This window comes from Metopolophium dirhodum, chromosome 5 (assembly GCF_019925205.1).
Source record: "Metopolophium dirhodum isolate CAU chromosome 5, ASM1992520v1, whole genome shotgun sequence".
NCBI lineage: Eukaryota > Metazoa > Arthropoda > Insecta > Hemiptera > Aphididae > Metopolophium > Metopolophium dirhodum.
In genome coordinates, this window is record NC_083564.1 from 358,905 (window position 1) to 381,861 (window position 22,957).

At 33.9% G+C, this 22,957-nt stretch overlaps 1 long non-coding RNA gene across 2 annotated transcripts; it reads right to left on the reverse strand.

Annotated features, from left to right (window-relative positions):
* Window positions 1-603: 603 nt before the first annotated feature.
* LOC132944983 (uncharacterized) lies at window positions 604-22,834 on the reverse strand. Of its 2 annotated transcripts, none has more exons than XR_009664501.1 (6): window positions 22,778-22,834; window positions 15,816-21,998; window positions 5,009-5,041; window positions 2,468-2,527; window positions 1,892-1,945; window positions 604-1,064 (listed from the first exon to the last, which is right to left on the reverse strand). It is a non-coding gene; the product is annotated as an uncharacterized LOC132944983 (long non-coding RNA). The 2 variants fall into 2 exon arrangements; XR_009664502.1 differs by having other exon boundaries at window positions 799-1,064; window positions 15,816-15,884.
* Between the last annotated feature and the right edge of the window lie 123 nt (window positions 22,835-22,957).

The following is a 22,957-nucleotide window of genomic DNA, read 5'->3' on the forward strand; positions in this document are numbered from 1 at the left end:
GTAGATCCACTGAATGTTTATACAAGCATTTTTTGTTTATTTTGTTCTATTTTTAACTGTTTACGGACATTTTCAGTTTCCAATATTTTTAGATTTTTTTTTTCTATTTATGTCAGTTAAATTTTATTCGTAGGGTCAAAAAGCGTGAATAACATTCTATATTCAAATATTGACTAAATATATCAAATTTAAAATTTAAAAATAAATTTGTAGTTAAAAATGTATAAAATGTTAAACTTTATGTGTAAGGATTGAAAATTTAAAATAAGATTCAACGTAATAGTAGGATAATGTGTAATCAAAATATCTCAAAAATATAAAAACGCAGTTTCTTTATAATAATTTTATGTTCAAATTTGGAGGAAATTACATATTAAATAACTAAGAATAATGATGTTAGTTATCTTGTTGTAATTGTATAATATTAATTCAACTTACTGGCTACCGTATTAATAATAAGTTATAACAATACGTATAAACATAATATAAAATAATATCCACACAGTCACACAGATTTTCGTATACAATGATATTATATCATTCAATACAAATTTTAAAACCATCCTTTATACAGTGACCCACTAGTAACCAGCTATACATCAAAGCGACATGCACTTGCCCACCTTTTTTTGAATGATTTTCAGTATAATTTAGAGCTAAATTTTGATTTATAGCAACTGTAATGGGGGAGGGTGAGCTTATAGACCGTTCTCACAGATCTCAAATGCTCAAATACATGTAGGTACCAATACATATACCTATAGTTATTTATAAAAAATGTTTAAATGTGGAAGTAATTTTAGGAAACAGCTTTCGAAAATATATCGTATTTTATTAGATTTATTGATTCTATTATATAAGCACCATTGTTATATAAAAAATATGTTAAATAATTGCAATAACAAAATCAAAAATTTATAATTTTTAACATGAAGTGATACATTATATTTTTTAATCAGTTATAAACTAAATATCCTTGATAATTTCTGTACTATCGACAAATTTGGCGTTTACTGCATCTTATTATGTAACTAACCGTTGAAGTTTAGCGACATCATTAGTACCTGAAAGATTTTGCATAATATGTAGCACTGAATTGGCGTAATAATGTTATAACATTTTTCATTTGTTCACACTAATGGATAGATTCTATTGGATTTAATGTAATTGCCCAAATAATATTCTTAAATGGATTAAGACAAAAGTACATACAAACTATGCTTTCGATTAAACAAATAGTTATATGGATGTAATATATGAAATATGGTAATGGATGTATAATGGTTATAATTTCTATATAATATGTCAAAAATATGCGAAAAAATGTAATAGAAAATGCAAGTCATAATGCAGTAGTTTCTCTGTTTGGTTTAAAAAATTGACTTAAAATCTATGTCATGGAAGCACAATTTAACATAAGTAGGTCACAATACTAAAAAAAAATGGTTGTGTGTATATAGACAGAATATTGAATAATTTACTATCCAATACACATATTTAGACGAACCCAGCACAACTCATCGTCTCAGAATGAAAAGGTTCTAACGTAATTTTTGTAACTGTTCAGGGGAACGTTTTAAAGTTAGCCCGTACCTATCATTCACGTATGAATTAGAACCTTTTCATTCTCTGTATCTCATTGAATAATCAACGGATCAATACAATTTTAGGATTGAATTATACAACAAAAAAAATATAAAAAAATTGATTTAGAACTTTTTCATTCTGAGCCGATGAACTCAAAATCTTGCCTATATTGAATTTCATTAATTTAGTCTGAACACAAATTGATTGATTAAATATAAATTGTAAAATATTATAAATGTAACCAAAGTTTAAAATATAGGTAATTCGTAAAATATTTTAACTTATTAACATTATAAAATCTTACTTCCTGTAGCGTTTAATTCTTTTTCCCACTCTGGCTCACCTAGTGGTCTGCATCCTGAAAATTAGTATTAATTAGATAGGTAAATATTGAATGATTAAATAATTAAGAATTTGGACATTAAAATGCTGAGGTTTTTAAAACAAATTTTAGTATTGGTAGTTCAATTAATTGAAAAAAAAAATCACAAAAATCACATGATAAATGTTAGATCTTTAATTTTGATCCACGTATATTTTAAATTATGTCATCTATTAAATCAATAAAAAAAAAATACCTATAATGCTGAATTATTTTACCTATTGTTAAGTTTCCGAATATTTTCAGAAAATATATTCTTAAGGATTAATTAAAGATTTAATTGGACGTAATCTAATTATTCCAAACTCTTTATTTAATATAATTATATTATATATTATAACACAATATTATAAATATATATAACTTCAATGTTTGATGTAGTTATTAATAAAACCCGTACATTTTAGGAATTTAAGTGAATTGAGAAATTTAATTATGAAGTGCCTCTATAATATACTTATAAACTATAGAAGAAATAGTTTGATTAAAATATTTTACCGGTATTAATTAGTCTCATTACGTATACTTCATAGTCAACTTCTCCACTAAGAGCCCGACCTGATAATTATAATATGATTTATTTATTAAATACACTGAAACTAATAAATATACAAAAACTCAATTGCAAAATATAACAGTTAAAACGAATGTCATTCAAGTATTGCTTTAATACATTTTTTATGCACCATTAGAGTAAGGACTGGAACCTTACCGAAAACAACCGGTTTTTTAACCGGAACCATTTGAATATTGGTAACCAAAACCTCACCAAAACACTTATTTAAATTAATTTTAATACCAGAACTCCTTGAATAATGACCGTAGCGGGGCCCCTTAACAACTGTGGTACATATTATGGGTAAGTATGTTTAATCCACTCATTATAATAATATATTGGTGTATACTGTATAAAAATAAAAAATATTTAAAAAATGAAATTTAAAAAAAAAAATAACGGTTTCCAATTTTTTTCAGATTTCGGTTTTGAATTTAATACTGGTTTCCAATTTTTTACGGTTTTGATTTTGAATTTTATACCGGTTACAATTTTTTTTGGTTTTGGTTTTAAATTGAAATAACAGTATTCATTTTTTTCCTATTTCGGTTTTGACTTTAATACCGGTATTCAATTTTTTTCGGTTTCGTTTTTGATTACGGTTTCGGTTGGTTTTAAAACGGTTTATACCGCTTTCTGAAAACGGTTTTGAAAACGGTTTCAAGCCCTGCTATTTACCACTATTTATTAGGTCATAAATATTGGATCTTTAGGTACACACATAGAAAGCTGTTGTAAATCGTAACAGTACGCCAGCGCATGACATAAAACGGTCCTTTTCAGGGCCAACCAATCAGAACGCAGTATTCCTGTGAAACGACCAGGACAACTTGGAACCCACATTACAGGGCCTCAAGTTGTCCCAGACACATAAATCCAAAATATAAATGTGGGGGAAGCTGCCATAAAGCCAACGAACCCAACCCCGTACACACAGCCCCAAAGCGGGGTGAACAAGATCACTTTCCGTACCGAACATAAAGACAACCGCACACGGCGGTTGCGCACAGTTTACAATTCGGTACGAAGGACAGAATATATACCGGACGATTACGGACACACACCATCAGTCTTCATTCAACCTTCTACCCAGTAATACTACAGCACTTAGAAGAAACGAAGACCTGACTATCCGATGAAACCCGCCACCAGTCGACGACGAGCAGACCAGCTGCCAGACGTGAGCCGCTGGTAATTCGCTTCCAGATCGAATTACCTAAGCCCGTCGTCACCGCCACATTGTCGCTCGCCGCTGATCAGCTCCCAATAAACAATTCAAACGTCGACAGTCTAAACCGCCATCCGTCGACGACGTGTAGAGCAGTTGATCGACGAGGACCGGCCGTAATTCGAGACAGATCGAATTACTTAAGCCCGCCATCAAACGATATTGCCGCACGCCGCTGATCACCAATACACTCGGCCCGGCACCCAGTCACCGACCGATACCCACCGACGACAACCACGAGTCCGCCGCCACCAATCGTGAGTCGATCCGAGCCCAGCGACGCGTCCAGAACGTGAACGACGATCCACCGGCACGCCTGAAGACCAGGGGCACTGCCAGTAGTTGCCGCCGCTGTGCCCGACTAATTGCCGACACATAACGCTGATCAATACCATCCGCCAACATCGACTCCAACGATCAAGAGTCAACGGACCTCCCCGTCCCCTCTCTGACCACTTGATTGAGTTGTGTCAAACCCCGAGAACGATATACCGCTGTAGCCCCTTCCTGCGAATCACGCGCAACGATATATTGACTGTAAAGCTCCAGATATATTGTTTCAATGGCTGTTGAAAAATATTAAAAATACATAGGCACAATTTTTTTTATAAGCATTTAAAGTTCAAATTTTGACAAAATTTAATAATTATTTTGAAGTTAAAAATGTATAAAATGTTCAACTTTTACAGCTAAGGATTGAAAATTTAAAACAAGGTTCTATGTAAATAGGTTATATATAAATTACTTTATTCACAATAATATCATCAATTAAACTTAGTAATATCATAGGCTGACAGACCGTTTTCGCTCAGAATCTTTTTTCTTATACAATGATATTATTTCATTGAATTCAAATTTAAAAATCTATTACAGTTACCCACGTGAAACTTACTGTACAGCAGAGCGACACCCACTTGCCCACCTTTTTTTAATATTGATTTAAGAATAAAGTGGTTTAACAAAAGTGTGTGTGTGTGTTTCTGGCGTCATCACCGTTTGGGGCAGTAAAACTGTTTTGATTTTCGTCTAGAGTATCTTGTTCGATGGGAAAGTGAATCTAGTTGGTGCGTTCTGGAGGTCAAAGTTTAAAATCCCCAATAGTTTTCTAAAGTGCCGTGAAAAACAACATACAAATTAAGAAAAAACGGAAAATTTTACGCAAAATCGGTTGCTAAAATTATTTAGATGTGTATGTTAAGTACCTATTTAATTTAAATTAGAGAAAAATAATATAATAATATTATGAAAGACTCACAATTTTTCATCAATTCATAATACTTTAGTCTCACTGAAACAAAATTATTTAAAGGTACGTACTATTATATTTTACATTAAAGGTAAATTAATATATGTAATATAATATAATAGATATGTATAAATACTATATACATCAATATTAATTATAAATGTATAACATTATATCACGTAATAACTAATAATCGTATTATAAACAACATTATGGGGAATGATGTGGCTCGGTAGTTGGCCTCAGTAACTAACGTATTGTGTGGTCATGTATCGGCCGTCATCGCTATATAGTTCCCGGATGGATGACCTGGATCACCCAGGTTTTTAGTGATGAAACATAGCCGCCCAACGTATACGTGTTCCTCAATCAACCATTACCCCCTGGCCCCTACAAATGCTAATGGCCATTATTTCCGATGCTTAAGATCCATAAGAAAAAGAAAAGAACTACATTATTTTAGATTCTGAGCCGATCAAAAGAATGTATTGATTTTACAATGATGTGCGTTTTTTTACCTGTCTGGAATCAACATTTTGGGTAGTAAAAATACTCCGACTTTCGACATCAATATCTATTCTTGTTGAAATATACAATTAATATTAGTAGTCAACCTTGATACGTGTGTACAATTTAGTATCTGGTTATACGAGTATACGACTCACTCTCTTTACGGATGTAACACGACCTTGGTTGTGCATATATATAGGGCCTTCAATAATACGTTAATTATAATCTAGTATTCTAAAATTATAGGTGCATAAATATATATTTAAAATTAAATAGATCTCTATTATAATATTATTTTATATAAAAGTATATTATTTTAAAACTGTGTACTAATAACATTTTTCTTTGCAGACTGTAGGTACCTATATTTAAATAAATAGCTCTTTTCGTTCACAGTTAATAACAAACATTCTTTCGTAATTTTTTTCATTTAGAATATAACAAACGTTAATAGTTACTAGTTAGTACATTTATAATCTAATATAATCCTAACTTCATAATTAAAACTAAGTAATAATAATAATAATCTACAGCAAAAAAACGAATTTATTGATGTTTTACAATAATAATAACAAACTGATATATTTAACGAGTCACACGGCGTAATTATAATTGATATATAATTTTTAATTTTCAATTTATAAATTGTTATTGTTGAAATATACAATTAATATTAGTAGTAAACCTTGACACGTGTGTACAATTTAGTATCTAGTTATACAAGTATACGACTCACTCTCTTTACGTATGTAACACGACCTCTGTTGTGGATATATATAGGGCCTTTGAAGTATGTAATACTCACTTGCACAGACGCCGTCGTACAGTGCGTATACGGTGTGTACAGTCACAGTTAAATAGTCCAGTTGTACGTTATTATATAATATTATACTTATACATAATCATATTATCGTATTATTATTCATTTATACTAATACTAAAGTCATTAGTCCGTCAAGCGTCACTTTCAACATGTTATGGGCCCAGGGCACAGTTGCCCAGGACACAGATGCTCAGGACACACAGATGCCCAGACACACAGTCTAGTGGATTCGTGATCGAAGTATTTTTATATTTGTATTAACGCAGATAAGTACAACCAATTGGAGATACTCAGGGTTTCAGGAAAACGGCGGAACAGTGTACATGGTAAAATTGTATTGGTAAATTGGCATACAGGTCAAATATACGGGATCCATCGGTCATGGAACACTCGGTGAAGATAGCAAAATTATGTGCGGAAAACTGGTCGTTATGGAAGTTCCAGATGAAGGTAATACTTATAGTTTAGGTATAGTTTCAGGTGAATGGACTAAACCAGGATTACCTATCAAGAAGTTGTCGGAAACAGAGACGATTGAGGGAGCCAAAGCGCATTGGCAAAGGCATAAAAGTATCTGGATAAAAGCGGATGGTAGATGTCAAAAAATAATAGTTACCTCAGTGGACGAAGGTCCATTAGAATATTTGATTAACTGTGAGTCTGCATTGGAAATGTGGGAGTAACTGCTGAGTATTTACGAGCAGAAGTCTGAGGCAAGTATACATTTACTTCAACAAAAATTTTTCAGTTATTCAAGGGAACCGACAGATGACATGTCGACGCATATTTCTAAATTGGTCAATTTAGGAAGGAAACTGAGTGTAGCGGGTGAACCAGTTAAGGATAACATGGTTATGACAAAAATCTTAATGACATTAGCAAAAGAATATAATCATTTTTACAGTTCTTGGGATTCTATCCCAGCGGGAAGTAAAACAATAAATAATTTAAGTAGTCGGTTGTTGATTGAAGAATCACGGATGATCCAGATCAAAGGTGAAGTTGGTGAACAAAAGAAATCGAGTGCATTTCTAGCCAAATTTCAAAACAGATCTGATGGAAGAAACGGCAGTTATGGTAAAGGTAAAAAAGAATTGACTAATGAAAGTAATGTTAAATATTATTACTGTGGTAAAATCGGACATTATAAACGAGATTATAGGAATTACCTACGTAGTATGAACGGTGGCAAAACCAGTACTACAAGTACAAATTTAAATTCATTAATAAGCGAGTCAAAGATAAAAAAATACTACAACGGATGTGAACAGGGCCTGGTTTACGCATTTGCAGCCGGTGCACTAGCACAGGGCCCCTTCCCATTCCATGCTTTGCTACCATAAATAAAAGATATTTTTAATAAGATTTAGTAACTATAACCTATTTAAAGAGGCCGCTTCAGACGTAGTTTTCGTACGTTTTAGACTAATAAGCCATCGATAGTTAGTCGATAAGTTATCGGTCAGTGATAATACTATAATTTAATGATATTATCAATGGTAATAATGTTTATAAACAATAAAAACCATTTACCAAAAACTAGTAAATATTTGCAACATTTTGCAGCTGCGGCAGCTGTATGCCTGTATAGAAATATTGTGTTATCACTTATCATTCCAAATATTTCATTTGTGCAATGTGATTACTTATTTACAAGTATAAAGTAACTTTATTTTAATATTTTTAAGTCTGTGTTTTATTGTGATAATTTATTATTTATAATGTCATCCAAAAGAAAATATTTTTCTGGATATGAAAAAAGAAAGTTGAAAAATAAACGTGAAGAAGAAAACAAAAAGTTAAGCGGTTTACTATCAAAATTTGTTAACAGCTCTTCCTCTGGAACTGTGATGCCCAAAAATAAAACAGAAGGTAATCATAATGATATTTCATGATTCATGAACAAACTGTTTAACATTATACATAAAAAAAAAAAAAACAACATACTAGAAGTAAGTGTTTAGGTGATCCAAATAATCCAGGTATAAGTCGTTATGTCGTTATATCGGAAAATTCGTATGCGCAGGTAAGCTTTGCGAAAGGTTGTTTGAATTACAGATCAAGGTCGAAAAACCATCAAACAGGAACAGCTACGTGACGGTAGCAGTCAAAAACAGGTTGACCGTATGGCACGAGCGGTTAGTACACCAAAATATACAGTACGTGAAAAGTTATTTGGCGAAACACGACATCGTGTGTTCGGTCAAAGACGATGAGTTAATGTGCAGCAGTTGTAAAATAGGTAAACATAGTCGTAAAACATTTAGTACGAGTAGTACAGAATATTTCAATTTGAATGACCTAATTCACGCAGACTTATGTGGACCAATGCAGATTAACTCCATAGGTGGTTCGAAATACTTCTTATTATTCAAGGACGACTACTCGCATTACAGGACGGTATATTTTATTATAAATAAATATGAAGTAAAAAATATTTTGGAAACATTTATAAAAAGTGTTGAAACAGAAACAGGTTCTAAGGTCAAAATATTAAGAACGGATAACGCGTTAGAATTCGTTAATAAAGAAATTAGAGGTATTTTGCAAAAATACGGCATACGACACCAGACTACAGTTCCATATACGCCGGAGCAGAATGGAAAAGTTGAACGAGAAAATCGTACAATCATAGAATCAGCGAGGACAATGATTTGTGCGAAAAATCTGGATGTCTCACTTTGGGCAGAGGCTGTTACACGGCAGTTTACACGCTTAATCGAACGGGAACCAGTTCAGTTAAATATAACTCACCATATCATAAGGTCATGCCAGATATTAAACATTTACGAATTTTTGGTACTGTCGTATATACACAATCTAGCGAAACCACAGCCAAGCAGTTGAGGCCTGTGAATTTCGCTGGGTGTCGCGGGGTTGACAGACCGCAGCGCTTGCCGAAGGCCGGGGCGTCCGAGTCGCCGGTGGATGGATACTGACTTTAAAAGTTTGCTAACACCGAGCCACCGTCCCATTTACGGTTGATTACGTGAGTCAACCGGTGACACGAGATCCAATAACGGCGTTTCTGACGACCGTTTCGCTTGAAGTACGTGAGATGAGAATCACAGAAGGCCTACGCTTAAGGCGACGCGTCGGGTGATTACTTCTCCAAACACCCCTCATGAGTACCTCGACCGATAGATGGTTCACATTAGCTGAGTGCAAAGATGTGTTCCTGGCGGGAGAAATCAAACCGAGTGGGTGGGAAGGCGTACCTGCGACACGGTCGCGGAGGCACGGTGACCTGGATTCGTCCAATCGCTCGCAAATGACCCTGCTTTTGAGGAAGGACTCCGACGCTGTGCACCGGAACCGACCTCGACAGCACGGTGCCGCCAACGGCAAAACCTTTAACGCACCAGCGCGTCAGGGCCGGCAAACGCAGTTTGTCATCAAAAACAAGCACAATTTGCTACCGTAAGACTTAAACCACCAGTGAGTGGGTGGAGTCAGGGACCACATACCTGAACTACAGGCGGGTAACATCTTAGTAACGTTAGGCAGAAGCGGGGGAACGGGTGCTAAGACCTGCCGGCGCCGTAAGAACGGCAAAAGAAACTGCAGCGACGACGGCGACGTCGGGCTCGGATCACCCGTTGCCGCGCGGAAACCGACCGTTACAAGCACAAGGTTACCAGAACTCTGAAGGTGGCAGAGCGAGGGCAGGTCTGGGGGACCGCTGGTTACACTGGGCCGGTGTACCCACGCCCTCAGGGGTGAAGCGCCCGCTGGGCCATGAGGGGCCATGTGGGCTCCTGGAGCGGTCCGACCTAGGTCGCCGAACGGGCATCAAGGTAACCCTGTGAAGACTTACTGGCATGTCCACCCGCCAGGCGGGCGGACCAACCAGTACAAGTACACGCTTGCTACCTACCGTGCTAAGACGAGCCACGTTTGCAAAAACTGTCTGACTAATCTGGTCCGGGACAGGGGCAAGCGGGGTACGGTCTTAACGAAGCTAGCCCTCGAGCTTCAAGTTAACTGAACTGTAATCACAAGGGCTCAGAGCAGGTCAAGCTTGGTGCTAGCGAAATGGCCAAGGACCTCCGAGCTCCCTGGGCTAATCGTACCTTCCAGGGTGGCAGAACCCGGTAGTTTAGAACACGCTAAGCTACAAAAAGGTCTAAAGTGGGTAGGAAGGCGGGGGGCGCCCGAACAAGGCTACACCCTTGGGCGCCCTCATGGAATGCTTACTCACGATTGTGCAGAACCGTGTGGAGCGAAAAGAGCCGCGGGATTGAGGCCGCGGCTGACGACGTTCTGCCCGGGTACAGGACTGGGTGGATAACGAATGGCCTGAAGGCGTCTTCGCACCACCGGGTCACCTAAGGACCCCGTCCCGATCTCAACGCCAGCGGAGGGCACATCTCCGAACCGAGCTTCCCGGGACAATAAGAAGCATCTGGAGGTGGTCTTAGAGACTGACTGGTGGTTACGGTGAAGGGTCACCAGTGAAGGATAGGAGGACTGGCTAGGCAGTTTTGAGCAGACCAGCCACACCACCAGTAAACCCCGGAGGTGGGCAGCTTGCAAGTGCAGGTCCCCATGGATCGCAGAGCATCTGCTTCAATACGACTCCCCACCCGTCAGCTACGAAAAAGTTCCGCGCTCAAGGTGCAAGCGATCGGTGCGGACTGATCTCCGAGCGAGGACTCACGGCAAAACCAATAGGTAACCGTGTTCCAGGCGTCTCAACGTACTGTGGAAGGGCGGTCCTGGTAGGTACGTCAAAAGACCTCGACGTGGGTCCCCGAACAAGGGCGACCGAGGTGATAAAGGGCACCTTCCTTCTCTGCACGGGAACAAACTACCCGAGTAGGGGTATCATGCCACCTGCGACAAACCAGTAGGCCTGGGCGGGAGGCGCCAGCATGCAGTGGACGAAGCAGACGCAGACCTCTGCCCGCGCGCTGGCGCTTCTAGCGCGATCCTGACTGAGAGTACACGGGCCCAGCCAACTCGTGGACGAACACGTGCAGAAGGAAGTCTGGCTGGGAGACACCCATCGACAGGCACTCAAACCCGAGGAATCGGTACGGACACAGCATCCGGCAAATAAAAACCGTACCACTCAAAAAAGGTCGTACTGCGGCAGAAAACCAGTCCCGGTACTGATGCTAGTGGGAAAATAGTCGTTGTGAGTACTATGGATAACGGATCCTTCAATCTCATTCTGCAGGTGACGAGGACAAGCCCCACTGCAAACCCGACCTTGCTAACGCCCGAACGGTAACAGTGCCCCGCCAAGCTTCGGGGCGCACGTCCGACCGGCGAGCGCGGGTACCTCGCGTGCTCGCGCCCGCCGGCCGCGCGTCCGCGACTTATGTGGATGGCCTCGCAGAGACTGTCGGGAGTAGCGCCTTAGTAGAAGGGGAGGAATTATTTGGCTGGGTCGAATCCAGCGCTCGCCGATACGAGCCGACGAAACCCACCGATCTGCCTCGTATGAGAGCTGCCGGCGGGAGACCACCTGTCTGGCGCCGGGGCGCCCTGATGTAACCGTATGATGGGACGTGGCCGTATCACCAAAGGCGTGAAGGAGCCGCTCTCGCGTTAAATGGCTAATGGTGTAACAACCCCCGAGGGAATGGCCTTATACTCCCCGCCACACAGTCGGTTAACAATGTCGTATATACACAGTGTGTAAATTACGTAAGTATTTTTACTCTTTTTTAATTAGTTATAAAGGCTGTAATGCCTTGAGACATTTTTAGATTTTTAGATATTTTTTAAAATTATTCTCGTTAAAAACTTTTTCAATTGTTAAAAAAAGCTTGAAAATGTAATGCTACGTTTCCCATATATTGTATTAATGGAAGTTCAATAACATTAAAGATACATGTAGTCTCAATTATTGAATTTTAAGTTAAAATTTTGAGAATATTTATCAATATTTCAAAATATTCAAACTATTTTCAGTAAGATATTCATAAACGTTTTTCCTAACATTAGAAATTTTTCCACAGTTAATATTCTTAGCTAAATCAATAAAAAAAAATTTACAGGAAAATAAACTTTTTTATGAGCATTTGAATTTAAAACATTTACGATATTGTATTTTTATCGGTAAATTATGAATTTTCACCAATCAATTTTTGTTATTTTGTAGTAATTCAAAAACGAATAATCCTAGATAGGAACATGAAATTTTCACCAAATATTAAAATGACCATTTTCAAAAACATGGTATTATTTTCAAACAATTTTGACTCTTTTTGGGCTGCTTATAGAAATTTTTAATTTTGAACCTTTTTCCAGTTAGAAACTCATAAGTTTTTTTTTTATAGGTAAGAATAAAAATTTTAATAGAAGATGTCACATGAGTTTTTCTACCTAAACCAAAAAAAAATGTATTTAAAATGAACATAATTTTTTTTTAGGATTACAACTTACTTATTGTTTTTTTGATATTTGATATTCAGCGGTAAATTAATTTTAAATTAAACAACCCATAATACATTTTCAATATTATTTAGTTGTATTTCCGAAACGAATAACTGTAGAATCTTTAAATGGTCACCAAATGTTTCTATTAGTATTGGTAAAATGTTCAAACAATGTTGATTCTTTTTGAGCAATTTATAGCTTTGATAATTTTGTAAAATTTTGTAAATTATTTTTCAGTTGGAAATTCATAAAAGTTTTTCTTTTCATAGCTAACATAATAAGTTTAAGTAGAAGGTACCCAACAAGTTGTTATACCTATAACAAAAATAAAAAGTACACTGGAAAGTCTCGCTGTTTACAGCCATCTTTGTTAATTTTTTAGATTTTAAGTGGAACGATGAATGTATTGATTTTACAATGGTGTGCGTGTGTTTTATTTTGTGTCTGTGTACACGATAAGTAGTCGAAATAATGCTTCGATTTTCAACTTCGGTATCTTTTTCGATGGGAAAGTGAATATTGTTGGTGAATCGAAGAGGTCAACATTTAAACTTCCCAGTAATTTTCAAAAGTACCGTGAAAAAAAAAAGAAAAATTAAAGAAAAAGGGAGTTTTTACGCAAAATTGGTTTTCGACAAAATTTACGTTGGTTTTTGGTGTAACTTTAAAACTAATGACCGGAGATACATGACATTTTCATTGAATGTTTATATTAGCCTTTTCTATACATGAAAACAATTTTAAAATATTTCGACTGATTTTGAGCTGTTACAGACATTTTCAGTTTCCATTTTTTTTCTACAAATATCAATAAAATTTTATTTGTTGGGTAAAAAAGCGTTAAAATTTAATGCAAGGTTCCTGATATATTGTTACAATAGCAGTTGAAAAATGTTAAAAAAACATAGGCAACATTTTTTTTTATAAGGATTTAAAAATCGAATTTCGACAACATTTTTCAAATTTCAAATTTAATAATTATTTTGTAGTTAAAAATTTATAAAATGTTCAACTTTTGTAGCTACGGATTGAAAATTTAAAACAAGATTCCACGTAAATAGGTTGTATATAAATTACTTGATTTACATTAATATCATAGGCTAAATGACCATTTTCGCTCAGAATCGTTTTTCTTATACAATGATATTATATTATTGAATTCAAATTTAACACCATCCATTACAGTGACCCACTTGTAACTTACTGTACAGCAGAGCGACATCCACTTAGCCACCTTTTTAATTATGAAATTGGATTATTCATACAAGCAAACTAGGCTGATACAGAGTCTTCGCTCAGAATCGTTTTTCGTAAACAATGATATATCAATAAACTCAAATATAACACAACCATGACATGATCGACAACTAATAATACAGCAGAATGGTACAAATTGTCCAACATTTTTTAAATTTTAGTTAATATTTATATGAATTATTTATAATTGTGTGTTCAACGATTATGAATCACATTAACTACTATCTAATTATATGTTTACACTTTACATTTAAATAATAATAATTATATAATATGATACTATGTTCTATTATATACCTTGGCCATTTCCTTCTTCTAAAGCTGTGAACCTTTGTTTTATCTTATAATTTTCGTGAAGATGACCGTAGGGACATGAAATTTTGACTGAAAGTTTATGTTAGCATTTTCTATACACCATAAAATTTACAAAATATTTTGACTACTCTTTTTGAGCTGTTTACGGCCATTGTCAGTTTTCAATTTTTTTAGTTTTTTTTTCTATAAATATCAATACAATTTTATCTGTTGATTAAAAAAGCTTGAAAATTTAATAGAAGACTCCTAGGTTATTGTTTCAAAGGCAGATGAAAAAAATTAAAAATCCTTAGTCACAGTTTTTAATTATAAGCATTTAAAGTTCAAATTTTGACAAAATACGGAAAAATCACGAAAAATAGCACATTATTTTGAGTTGAGAATTCATAAAAATTTTTCTTTTTAAATCTAAGATTTGAAAATGTAATATAAGATTACTCATAAGTTTGTCTACCTTTATCAAAAAAAAAATGTCTAGAAGAAACTTAAATTAAATTTTTATGAGCGTCTGAAATTTATATTTTTACAACATTTGATATTTACTCGATTTCTCATGTAACAATTTTCTTATTTTAATGTAATTAAAAAATGAATGACTGTAGATAATTGAAAATTTCACTGAATATTTATATAAGCATTTTCTATACACCATAAAATGTTGAAAATATTTTGACTCTTTTTGAGCTGTTTACGGACGAAGTCAGTTTTCAATTTTTTTAGTTTTTTTTTCTATAAATATCAATAAATTTTTATTTGTTGGGTAAAAAAGCGTGAAAATTTAATATAAGGCTCCTGATATATCTTTCTAATAGCAGTTGAAAAATATTAAAAATACATAGGCACAATTTTTTTTTATGAGCATTTAAAGTTCAAATTTTGACAACATTTATCAAATTTATAATTTATTAATTATTTTGTGGTTAAAAATGTATAAAATGTTTAACTTTTATGGCTAAAGATTGAAAATTTAAAACAAGGCTCCGAGTAAATAGATTATATATAACCTATTATATATAAATTACTTTATTCACAATAATATCATCAAATATACTTGGTAAAATCATAGGCTGACTGACCGTTTTCGCTCAGAATCGTTTTTCTTATACAATGATATTATATCATTGAATTCAAATTTAACACCATCCATTACAGTGACCCACTTGTAAACTACTGTACAGCAGAGCGACATCCACTTATCCACCTTTTTAATTATGAAATTGGATTATTTATACAAGTAAATTAGGCTGATACAACTTATTCGCTGAGAATCGTTTTTCGTATACAATGATTTATCGTTAAACTCAAATATAACACAACCATTAACAATGACATGCTCGACAACTATTATACAGCAGACTGGTACCACTTGTCCAACGTTTTTTAAATTTTAGTTAATATTTATATGAATTATTTATAATTGTGTGTTCAATGATTATAAATCACATTAACTACTATTTAATTATATGTTTATACTTTACATTTAAATAATTATATAATATGATACTATGTACTATTATATACCTTGGCCATTTTTTTCTTCTAAAGTTGTGAACCTTTGTTTTCTCGTATCATCTTTGTGAAGATAATACTCTATAAGGAAAAGTAAAACAATTTTATTATTTAAAACAATATTTTATCCGATGCAATAACCAGGTAATTTTACTTTACAGAGTAGTTCTAAGTGATCATGTGAAACCTCATTATCTTATTTATTCCCATAGGAAAATAATTAACAATATTTTAGTAAGTGGCACAAAAGATTAAGCCATCTGTCGTCAGTGAGGGTTTTTTAAATGTTTTTTTGAATGTCTATATTCGGTCTGTTGTTCGAGCCCCTTTATATAAATCGTCGATATATGGGTAACGTGATTAGGTAGACGATTTAGTCATCAGTAGTCCAGTGGTGTCATTTGGGGAGGGGCATTGTTCTATGCTTTTATTTAGTCATGCGGATATGTATTGTTGTTGTACTGGGTTGTTGCATAACGTTGCAAATCGTTTTCATGGAAGAGTCACTTTCGGAAAAAAGCAGAGATACCTGGTTATTGCACTGGACCTGCGGTCTTAGAAGATAAGGTCGGACAACTTCCAACCTTATTCCGCCATGTGCATTAGAGGTTAGGTTAGGTTAACTAGGTTAACCTCTAATGGTCTGCCCCCTGTCTATTATAATATTTCCTTTTAATGAGGCAAAAACATTTCCCAAATTGTCGCAAAAACGCTGTCGGTTAGACGTATTTTGAGGTTCGGAACTTATTTATACTAAACTCGGGGTTTTATTTGTACAGACTTTATTATTATATTATTTTCTTCGACCATATAAACTAATTGGTTTAAAATACACTAGTTAGTTTATATGGTCGAATATGATTCTTTTAAATTAATATAATATTATAATTCCATAACTTTAAAAAACGTCTGTAGGGCAGCGCTCAATTACACAGTGGCAAAATTTGGAAATTAATTTGCCTCACTAAGCGAAATTCTGATAATATATAGTTGTCCGTCTTTATCTTCTAAAACCATGATCAGACACATGTCCACGAACTAAGATATACTGGACTGGTATCAACTTATCAGTGGCTCTCAAATGTTTCGAAATCCGATTTAATGTACAACTAGGAGTAAAAGTGTCATCTATACATGTGAGATATAAAACACAATGGTAATATACGCTCGAATTCCCGTTACACAAATTCAATTCCTACGTTTGACATGTTAATAAATTCGTGCAACAACGGTGCAAAATATTAGAGAACACTCAGGGTCTAGTAAAAACCGATACTCGCACCAACAAAAACAAGCCCATGTCCTGTGCTCGATCATTGCTATCTACAGGAACAGCCAGTGGTTCAGCCAGCCGTCCGAAAAACTTTCACTAATCCTGCTCAGTTTTCGCTGAAGGAGTCAAACAGTTTTCTTGTTCCCAAGATGACCATGCGATATACCGTTGCATCATGTTCAAAAAATTGACAACTGTTAAACGTTATGACCATGTAACAAAAAATAGATTATGCGTGTCGTGTTTAAATGCCTCTCACACGTTAACTACGTATACGTCAAAATATAATTTTAATGTTTGCGGTCAACGGCATAATACATTTTTACATACGAAGAAAGAAGAGGATGCTACGTCTCCATCTACCTCACATCAAGTGACTGCCACTAATTCCCCTGACGTAACGCACTTATTTCGCAGGCACTACACGGGCAACTAGTAAGGTGCTGTTGGGTACAGCCATCGTATGCGTCCGGAATAAAGACAGCAATGATGATAATGTGCGTGTATTAGTTAATAGTGGTTCGACATTTCTGCTATTACTACTGAATGTACCGCTCGATTAGCCTCGCCCGCCACAAATGCCACACCGAAATATTCGGGTGGGTCAGAGTCCTATCAAGCAGGTGAAAGGTAGTGTTACATGCTCATTTGTACCACATCATGCATCCAATCCAAGTTTCAACTGTCCCGATTTGATTGTCCTTAATCGAATCACTTCAGACCATCCGCTCCATTACCATCAAGTGTGCGAACGTGTTATCAACATCTGGCAGATCCACAGTTTTATCATCCTGCGAAAATCACCTGCTATTACTACTGAATGTGCCACTAATAGGTACATGCTTGGACCGATTCGTTCTTGGTACTGTCGTGGCTCACGACTGATCAAAAGAGCTTCAACATTTTTGTAACAAATAGTGTAGCCAAAATTCATCTTTTGATCCCAAATTACGTGTGGTCACACGTCTCCACCACGGGGAACCCAGCAAATCTTCTTCACGGGGACTGTTACCTGAAGCCCTCATTTCCTATCCATTGTATTGGGAACTAAAATTCTAAACTTCAAACCTCATAGCGGTCGTACGGGGGACTTGAAAATTCTAAAAACAGACTTGCAAATTCTTGTTAATCATTAGCTTAACAAGGTAATCATTAGTGTTTGGCGCTGATTTCAAAGTTCTAGGTCAAAACAGGTGGGCCAATTCACAAGTTTAAAAATTTATAGAAACCACTTGAATGACTTGCAAATTCTAAAAACAGACTCGCAAACTCTGGCTAATCATTAGCTTTCGTTTAGTGCTGATTTCTAGTTCTAGGACAAAGTGGGTGGGCCAACTTCACAAGTTCAAAAGTTTGTAACGGCCGCCTGAAGGACTTTACTTGCAAATTTCTAAAAGGGACTTTCAAATACTTGCTAATCGTTAGCTTTTGTTTGATACCGATTTCGAAGTTCTGGGTCAAAACGAGTGGGATACGTGAAGTTGACCAATCTTTAAATGTTTGGTTTTACGGTGAAAGATTGGACTTGCAAATTCTAAAAATAGACTTGCAAATACTTTCAAATAACTTGCGAAATAATAACATAGATTTAAAAAAATTGCAGTACTTAGGTGGGCTAACTTCACGAACTTTCTTCTAACAACTCTGACAAGCATAATTTAAATACATCTGCCATTTTGCAATATTTTAAAAACAAATATTCAATTTTACAGATGAAATTAAAGAAGTAAGAACTGTCTGTTTGTATGCATAAATGCATTAAATATCATTCTGAATCAATGTTATTTCTTATCTAAACGAGCAACAGGTTGTGACGAAAAATTGGTTTGAATGATGACATGTAGAACACTCAACAAAGTGGCATAAAATTTGCTTACATAACTTAACTGTTAAAATAAAATAAATTATACAATCCAAAATTGGATCCAAAAAATAATCATTGTCACAAAAAAAATGGTATTTAATAATGTAGGAATCGTATCCTGAATCCTGATATACAATTGGGTGTATTACACATATGTCCGTGCATCACAAATTCAAACTTAAATTCTCTAACAACTAAATACGTAACGTATTAATGTATAGACGTACATATATAAATAATAATGCCTTATTAATGTTAATAAACATCTATAAAATAAAACTAAGCATAAAGTATAGTCCCATGGCCTATAGGTACTCGTATTATAATACTATAGTCGTATTTATATTAAGAGGACGCCACACCCGCATGTGTTGTCTCCGTCTTACAAACGCGTAACATACCAAATTTACGCTCAGTAATTCAAGTTTTATGGTGTTATTAACTTAAAAATTAGAGCGAATCGACCTATTATGAAACTTGATGGTAAGAACTAAGAACATTATCTGTGTTTTGTTTTAAGTTTTTTTACGATAATTCAGTTTTAAGTGAGTTATGAGCATTTTAAATTTACATTTATTATACATGCTATAACTCACTTAAAAACAGAACTATCGTAAAAAAACTTCCAACAAAACACAGATAATGTTTTTACCATCAAGTTTCATAATATGATTGATTCACTCTAATTTACTAGTTTTATGCTACCGGCATAAAACTTGAATTTCTGAGCATAAATTTGGTATGTTACGCGTTTGTAAGACGGAGAAAACACATCATCTTAATGAATTGAATTCACTATAATAAGAAATTGATGGTAATAGCATAATATTAGCATAACATTATAAATAATATTTAAACGGGGAAAGGCGATCTCACTACTAGCGCTTTGGCGGTCTATCATAGAAACTGTATCAGATTGACGACACTAAGAAAGTCATTATTTTATTCCGTCATTATAGCAAAGTGCACTACGTGCACCAGATCCATCAATTTTCTATAAAATTGGTATAAAATACCATAATTATTGTACAAAGTATCATTACTAGGATTACAAAAAATATACTTACCAAGATTTTCTACATGGGTTTAAAATAAGTCTAACATTTAGACAACTTTTAATATAATTCATTGAGATTCAAATATTATAATTTATGACCTTGCGGTACATATATTTATTGAATCTTCCTTTCTTTAAATCTTCTAATGATAATCAATAAAAATAAAATACCACTTAATTTACCATAAATAAATAAATTTATAAATATATGTAATAAGCGAATGGTCTACGGTAATTAATATTTAATTTGAGTTACCCACACGCACAAAAAAAATCGAAAACTGGTTTTGCATAAGAATCTTCTACTTTTGACTTCCTAAAGTAACATATTCGCGTTTCTACTAGAAAAGATGCCGAAGAACATGCATTTTTACGCAAATTTAGTTTTTGACATAATTTTTTTTCTGATTTTCTCCAAATGTTAATACTATAATTATCTACACATAATAATATTTTCAATATATTTTGACTCTTTTTGAGCTAGGTATTTGAAGTTTTTTATTTTTATTTTTTTTTTAGTTCTTTTCTATAAATGGTGATAATAAAATTGTTTTGATCAGTCAAAAAGTTTGAAAATGTAATACAAGGTTTCACATAAATTGTTATTATAGCTAGGAATTTAAAAATATTAATGATGTACATTATACATGTAGGATTTAATTTTATAAGCATTTGAAGTTGAAATTTTTAAATTGTAAATTATTTAGTAGTTAAAATAAAATTAATAAATTGTTAAATGTGTATAGCTTATCTTAAATAATTAATACAAGTTTGCTCTTAAGTACCTATATAATACATAATATATAAGCTATAGTTTTTACTCTAATCCTAAAATCTGAGAAGTCAACCACACTTCTAAGAAAAACACAACCTGACTGCATAAGTCGACCACACACAAAAACGACCGCATAGGTCGAACTACACACTACACAGACATCTCGAACGCATATCATAGTAATATAGTATAACCAGGACCGATCCTTATATTTTGCGCATACTACGCCGACGAAAACGTACCTCGCCACCCAACACCATACGCTATACTATACATATAACACTAGATGAGGCATTTTAGCATATAATAGCATTCTAGGGTCTGCTGTCTGTTTCAGAACCAACTATTATTTCAGAGCAAATTATTAAATTCAAAAACATCTCTCGACTTGTTATGTAAAACTACCTTGGGTGTTTCTCGGACTTAAAATAGTATAACTTCAAAATTAAGCAAAACTACTCTTTTTTTAAATTGTTTTCGTTTTAGTAATTGAACATGGTAACAAAATAATGTGCAAATGCGGCTAGGTATCGATCGCGGTTATACTCCGTGCTATTCTATAGGATGAGTCTACTGCACAAGACTTCTTTTAATAATTGATAATAACTATTTAAGCAAAGTTCTATAACTAACCGTGAAAACTTGTGCCAAGACAGACCCCAGAATGAAAATATGAGCGCGGGCCGCGGGGGGATGTAAAAACGACAAGCAACGGCCAACGAGTAGATGCAACGTTACGTTGTAGTGCTTCTGCCGTGAAATAAGTCGACACCTCAACAATGGTGCTTGTATTAGGGACCCTCCTCAACCATTCAGCTACGCGACAATAATAAATAGTCAATAGCACGAACTCATTCACACCGTATTAAGAAAATTATAATATAAATATTATATAGGTACTTTTATAATAATTAAATATTAATAATATAATAAATGTAATGTTTTCGGAAAAAGTTAATTAAAAATCTCATTTGCCTTCATTGTCCACCCTATATGCGGCTAACCTATTCATTAGTTACAATATTTTTTAACTTATCCAGTAGAATCTACATTTTACATCATTCAAAATTTAATTCGAAAATAAAAAATTAATTTAATGCATTTTAATGTATATCGTATCGTATTTATAATAAATTGTTTTATATTGAAATTACGGAAAAATAAAGACAGCATATGATAGTACTTAGTTAGTTGTTAAAAATATGTATACTTACTTAAATTTTTAACTTTAATTAACGTTAGAATATAATATTATATAAAAGTTAAAATGTTTTGTAAATGCTAAGATTTTTCAAGTAATAGGAGTTTTAGATATTGTATAGGTATTACATATTTTAATTTTTTTTTAACATAGAAAGCTGTCACCACTTTTCTACAAAAATGGAATACTATTCACACAATTCTCTAGACTAAAATGTTGTCTACTTTTTTACCAAACATTACAATATGGCAAACTAGCATGGGAAGGGAGAAATGTACCCAAATACTAATTTATAAGATACTGCAGGTTGCAAAGAAATATATATCTATCTAATAAAAATATTTAAAACTATGTGTAATATCAATGTAGTATTCTTTAGCCAAATACACTTTATTATTATTATTTTAACTTTATCTTTATAATCTATTAATTTGGAGTTATTTATGTTCTAAATTATTACGAAAAAATACCAACATTATGTATTTCTTTATTTTATCACAGTGCATTTTAATCTTAATTTATTTCAAATTCGAAGATATTTTTGTTTTCGGAAATGCATAGTGAAGAAAAGTGTTATCCTGTTTTTGGAGGAAAATGGTTTTAGCCATTTTTAATAGCCCTTGGTATCAACAGTTTGTTACTTATAGGTAGTGCATTACTATACACTTATTATAAAATATTAAAATGTATACATAGTAAATAGGTACATTTATTGAACTATATGTATTATGTACCTATCGTAAATAGACAATTTTAAAAATAGGTACTGAAGTAAATAAAAATATATAATATAGTACAACTTACTTATAATTTGTCTTTTACTTTTATACGAGCTCAGGTTTTCTGATCGAGAAGGGTATACTAAATGTTCAAAATTATAAAATTATTATTATTTAACGAATAAATTCATTGTTTAAAATTTATTACAAAATATATTTTCTATAATATTAGACACAGTTTTTATTCGAATAACTGTTGTTAGGT